The sequence below is a fragment of the Gallus gallus genome, chromosome 7 (genome assembly GCF_016699485.2).
Source record: "Gallus gallus isolate bGalGal1 chromosome 7, bGalGal1.mat.broiler.GRCg7b, whole genome shotgun sequence".
Classification (NCBI taxonomy): Eukaryota; Metazoa; Chordata; class Aves; order Galliformes; family Phasianidae; genus Gallus; species Gallus gallus.
The window spans coordinates 35,838,342-35,844,542 of record NC_052538.1 but is presented as its reverse complement, the minus strand read 5'-3'; positions in this window follow the sequence as shown (position 1 = coordinate 35,844,542).

The window sequence follows — 6,201 nt, the reverse complement described above, 5'->3', positions numbered from 1 at the left end:
CACACACTGGATCCCGGGAAGGTCCCTCTCATTGTGAGGGAGAACTCCTGTGCTGTGTGGGTGGCGGAGCCCTGGCACAGCTGCCCAGAGAACCACAACCTGGGAATTGAAGTTGGGCTGCGCTCGATTTAAAGATATGCTGGCACAAAGTCCACTGCTACAAAGCCATACTGAGATGTTCACAACTGTTGCAGAATGCTGTGGGCTTCTCTTGTTCTCTTGCAGTCAGCACCGTGTCACTGGCAGTTGTTTATGAGTTCTGTCCTTCTGCAGGTGCTGCAGGGAGCTCAGGTAAGTGTGCTGCCATGCTTTGGAAGCAGTCTGCCTCAGGGATGCTCTGGCTGCAGGCACAGTGCTGCTAGGAGGTGTGCTGTGCGTGCTTTGAGGTCGGCAGCAGCTGCATGGGGCTCACCAGCACATGCTGCTCCCCGTGGGAGAGCCCAGCGCCCGCTGGCATGTCAGCAGGATGTCGGGAGCTTTCCTGGAGGTGGAGGTGCTCAGGGACACTCGGTGCTCTTTGGGTCCAGAGGAGCCCAGGCTGATGCTCCGTGTGTTTGTGTCCAGGCCAACCAACTGCGCTGGAGTCACCACTGCATGCAGGTGTTGAGGTGCTGGCTCTGTGCTCCCCAGGGTACGGGGCCATGTGCTGCTGAGAACAGAGGCCTCCTGCCTTCCTTCTGCCTGGTAAGGAGTGTGGGCACGGCCCTGGATCTGGGAGGTGGGGGACCACGGTGGCACGTGGCACTGTCTGCTCCTGGGGGCATTCCCACCACTTCCCGAGTGTTCCAGAGCTGGGTTAATGCTGAGCCTGGGCACTGGGCCATGCTGGGATGCTAACTGCTGTTCTTTTCCGTTCAGCTCCCCTTGGAGATCTGCAGCTGGTGTTTCAGTCACAGTGATGTGAACACAGAGCAGTGGTAAACCCGACATCGCTGTGACGCAGCATGTGGTACATAAAGGCTTTGACTTGTAATGGAAAGTGTTGTTGCAGTTTAAAGATGTCAGTGGCGGTTCCAGGGGGCCTGAAGTGCAGTGTGTGCACCTGTGCTACTGTGTGCATGGAGCTTGCATGTAGAAGGAGCAGTGCGTGCCATTGTGCCTGCCGAGCTCCCACAGGCAGCGGCTGCAGTGTTGGACTCACAGCCATGGGATAATATGGGTCTGCTTGCAAACAGCTGCGGCTGCTGGAAGCCAAAGCACCCTGCTTGGTTCTTGCCTGGGCCAGAACAGGCTGTGGGAACTCAGGATGAATGTGAGTGCAGGAGTGCCATGTGGGCAGTCCATAAGGAAATTAAAGGGGGGAAAAATACAAAACACACAAATAACCAAACGCCAAACCATCCCCCATCAGTAGGCTGCAGTGTTATCCTCCCTCATTGCGTCCCATTGCATCGTCGTTGTTCGGCGGCAGCTGCACCGCAGTGCTGCACTCTGCCTGCAGGGGGGCGGGCAGAGGACACCGCACCCCGTCTGCCTCGGGCCGGGGGCTGACCCTTCCGGGAGCCTGGAAACGCTGGATCGCGTTTTAAGGTTCTGCCACTTAGTAATATTAAAGAACTTCTTCAGATATTGCTGGCATGAATACCATCGTGAGCGTAGGATCCGGCGTCCCGCTGGAACCCGGGCTGGAAGTGCACGGAACAGAAACCGACAGATACAGTTTCTTTTGGTGTTTGCTTGTTTTTGGTTTCTTTCCCCTTGAATTATCTTTGTAACATTTTTCTTTACGAACAGCCTCCCAGAGCTTTGCAGGGGGCTTAAAGCGCGCTCGCAATCGTCTCATAAACCCAATTCTGGAGCTGCTGCGACGTTCTGCCAACGCCCCGTTCTGCAGCTCGTGGGGAGGTCGTGCTGCAGCTGCTGAGTGCCGGCTGTGTCTGCTGCAGCTCCGGGTGCCTCCAGAGGCACAGCAGCGGTAGAGAAGCACTCTCGTTCCGCAGCGCTGCCAAATCCGCAGCAGCTCTCTTTGCTGTTCAGAAATTGGTTTCCTCTGGAACAGGAAGGAAGTCGCAGCGGGGTAACCATAGGTGCTCCGGCTCCTCGGGCCCTCTCGTGGACGAACAGACCGCTGCAGCTGCGGCTGCTCGGCGCTGCGTGGCAGGGAGCGGCGGTCTGCCGGGCGTTCTCGGGAAGCAGCGCTACAGCAGCCGCAGCTCCGGGCCCTCCGGGGGCTCAGCGCCCCCTGTCCTGCGCCTGGAACACAGTGGGGAGGGCTCGAATGAAACCCACTCTCAGATACTGAAGCACTGGAACAGGCTGCCCAAGGAGGCTGTGGATACCCCATCCCTGCAGGCATTCAAGGCCAGGCTGGATGTGGCTCTGGGCAGCCTGGTCTGCTGGTTGGCGACCCTGCACATAGCAGGGGGTTGGAACCGGATGAGTGTTGTGGTCCTTCTCAACCCAGGCCATTCTGTGATGCTTTGATACTAAACAGTTCAAAGCAATTGTGAAATCCCAACGTGCCCAGATGTTTATTGCAACAGTGGGATACAGTCAGATGGAGCAAATCATGCAGACCCTTCATGCACTTCTGGACTGCTGAAGCTGCATTCCGATTATCCATCGTAGTATACCTTTCTGATTTAATTGGAAAGTTGAACGAGAGCTGCTGGAAACTTCCTGGCTGTAGAAAGGCCACCGAGAGCATTGCTTGTGCTCATCATCTTACACTTTGCAGGTGTTTGAAGATCCCATGGCAAATCATGGCAGCTGAGGTGAGGAATGGAACACTTCAGGACGATTTCAACCCTCAGCATGGATGCTGCTGTTGAAGATATCTTGAAAGTGATCCCTGTTTTATGCAGATCTTTATTACTGGTTAGGAAGTGGAGAGGAGCCCGTGAGATGGCTCAGCAGAGCAGGGCAGAGGCACAGGGGGTGATGCGCATTTGGGTTTGCAGACCGTTGCTCTGAGTCATTGCATGGCTTGCCAGCTGCTTGTCAAGTGGAAAATCTGGTGGCACAAAGGACAAGTAGATAACAAAATGGCTTTTGTGGCTTTCTGTACATATGTACAAGGGCAAAGATACAAAACCTGCTTCTAAAAATACAGAGAGAGGGTCTTTGTTTGGAATTGTGCAGCACAGGGATGCGCTCTGGATGGGGACGTGGTGCTGCCTGTCGTGTCCTGGCCAGCCTCCCCAGCATGGTGTGACCACAGTGGGCTGCCCTGTGTGCTCTGCTCTGGGCCACTGGGTGCCATGTTGGGCCCAGCCATGCTGTGATGGCCACGTGAGCATGTGTGAGTGTCTGTGTCCCCGTGGGGAGAGCGGTGGGGCTGGTGATGTTGTTCCCACAGAGCCCTGATCTGACAGGAGATTTAATTTCTCTTCTCAGCTTGTTTGGAGATGTGTCACTCGGTTTCAGAAACGTAAGAGAGGGTTGCCTGAGGAACTGAAATGCACTTTGTTTGTTTTCAGAGCAACTCGGCGTGGTGATGGTGGGCAGGAAAGGAGGAAGAGGCTTTGAGTCACCGCATCCTCGCATTACTCAGCCTGCTCTGGGCACTGTTGTCGTCTCTGAGGTATATCTCTGAAAAAAAGGAAGAGCTTTCCTCCTATCACACACTGCTTTCCTTCCCCTCTGTCCTTCTTTGATCACTTTGTACACACCCATCAAACACAAAAGTAGTGTCCATGGCCATATTTTACATTGGATATATCTAATAGTGCTAATGGTAACTCAGCTGTTGACTGGAAAAAGAAATGACATTCCTCAGGATCCCCAGTGAGACACAGGCAGGCAACATCCTTCACACAGACGTTCAGGGTCATGTGGGGGGTAACCCCTGGAGCATTACAGATCATTCCTATCAAGGAATTGGGATTTATACTAAGGAAAAATAAAAATCCCTTTGTTTACTATTATATCCCAAAGTACTGTCAGCTCATTCCAAAAGTGGGATGCACTGTTTTTCTGCCTCCTGTATTACCTATATCACCTGCAAAATGTGGGTTGTATCCATCCTTTGATAGCCTGGATTTTGGTGCCAGGAAACAAGGGCTGTGGCATGCCAATAGCCTTACCTCTCGGGGCTGACATGAAAGCCCACCCTCAAGGCCAGGATATGCGCACCACTGAGCTGCAGAAGCCCAGGCATTTGTTCCAGGAGGCCAAGCTGGTAGAAGGCTGCACACCTCGTGGTCAGGAAACACCTTCGGTGCCCCACTGTCCTTCCCTGCCACCTCAGGGTGGTGAGCCAGGTCTGCTTGGTCTGCGGAACTGGACTTCTTGGCTCCTTCCTTAAGTCATTTTTACTTCCTTTCTAGCCCTGAATGTTTTTGAAGACTGCTATAGCAACATAGCAGTTTTTAATAGCTTGTAGCATCCTATTTGTTATCCTTCTTAAGAAGTATTTTACATCATAGAATGGCTTGGGTTGGAAGGGACCTCAAAGACCATCGAGTTCCAACCCCCTCGCCGTGGGCAGGGCTGCCAGGCAGTGGATCAGCCTGCCCAGAGAACCATCCAGCCTGGCTGGAACGCCTCCAGGGATGGGGCATGAACAACCTCTCTGGGCAGCAGTGCCAGTGCCTTACCACTCCGAGTGAAGGATTTCTTCCTAGCGTCTGAAACGTCCGCTCTTTCAGTTTATATCCATCCTCCCTTGTCCTATCACTATCTACCTGAGCAATCCCACCTCTCTCAACCTTTCATCCCGGGAGAGGTGCTCCAGCCCTCTGACCATCTTCATGGCCATCCTCTGGATGTCACTCCAGAAATTATTTGGAATTTGATTTGGAAAAAGAAGCTAAGGTGAGGCATCACGAGACTAAAAAATAGAGACCTTCACCAAAGGGTGAGTCCATGGAGAGTGAAATGCATGTGCAGGCACTCTGCGGGCTGCCTGGCTGGCCATGGAGGAGGCCCCAGGGGATGGGGCTGCCCATGCCTGCTGCTGCACTGGGAGCAGCCGGTGGCGATCCCATGCTGTGAGCGGAGTGTGCTGAGCTGCAGCAGTGCAGAGTGAAAGCCATGGCAGCTCCTCCCTGTGTGCTGACATGGCGAGGGGCTGCCAAATGGGGGGAGGAAAACTAGTGTACTCCTGCAGAGATGTGATTTAAATCAGCTGTGCTAGAAGGAAAAGCAAAACAAAAACTACTGCTGAAAATAGCTATGCTTGGAGATGGATTTTGCTTATCTCTTAGTCTGGATGGCCCGTCCCACCCCACTCGTGGTTTTACTTACCAGGAGTTTCTGCTCAGATCCTGATGTGATTTACAGCACTCCACAGTCCCAAAATGGCCTTGTTTCCAGAATAAGAGCAGGCACGGGTTTCTTTTATGAATTATACAGATTTTAAGAACTCTTACTGCTCATTTCACAGACCTTCTTGGAAACTCCCTTGTTCTCAGTGTGTGAACACTCAGAGACACAGCTGGATGCCGGATGGGCCACTCCTCCAGCCATGTCCAGAAGCACAGCAATCACACAGTGCAGGAGATTCTGTGCCAGCCTGCACTGCACCTCTGCAGGAGGGAGAAAGCAAAGCAGCACCAATTCCATCACAGTTACGGGTCCTTGCATTTGCATTTTCAATGCAAGGAGCCCTGTGCGACTTGATTTTACAGTGATTGCACTGCACTGGGGGCCCAGGTGCTGTCCCAGCTGGCTGCGGGGCAGTGGCAGTGCTGCCCTGTGGGCACCTGTTGTGTCATCCTGAGGGCACATGGAGTGGGCGATCCCCATCATCCCCGCCCTCCTCTCCATTCTCAGCCCCACAGGCCGGGGCAGCACCTGATGTCCCCGTCCTCTACCCCTGTGCTCACGCTGCCCTTGCTCACAAACCTCATTAGCTGGGTGAGTCACTGCTCCGCGCCAATGCTCAGCTAATGGTATTGCAGAGCAAGGGCACAGCAGTGGTTTCAGCTTCTACTTTCAGGCCGTGGCCTTTAGTTCTTGCTTCCCTCCCTGTGGCTGGAAAATCATGCGCTGACGCTGTTGTCCAAAGAAAGCATTATTTTCCTGCCTTTGCCAAAAGGAAATCTGAGCAAAGCAAGGGAGGCCGAGCAAGTGAAAGAATGAACAAGCTGAGCTCAGGCAAGTGTCTAAAGCAAACAGTTCTTTAAGGACACGTTATTACAGCGAGTAGGGTCTGTTCAGTAAGAATCGTTATTGTGCGCAGGGACGGAAAAATTAAGCAGATTTCTGTAGCTGCCAAGCCTGGTTCTTAACTCCCGTATGAGCACAAGCACACGGAGC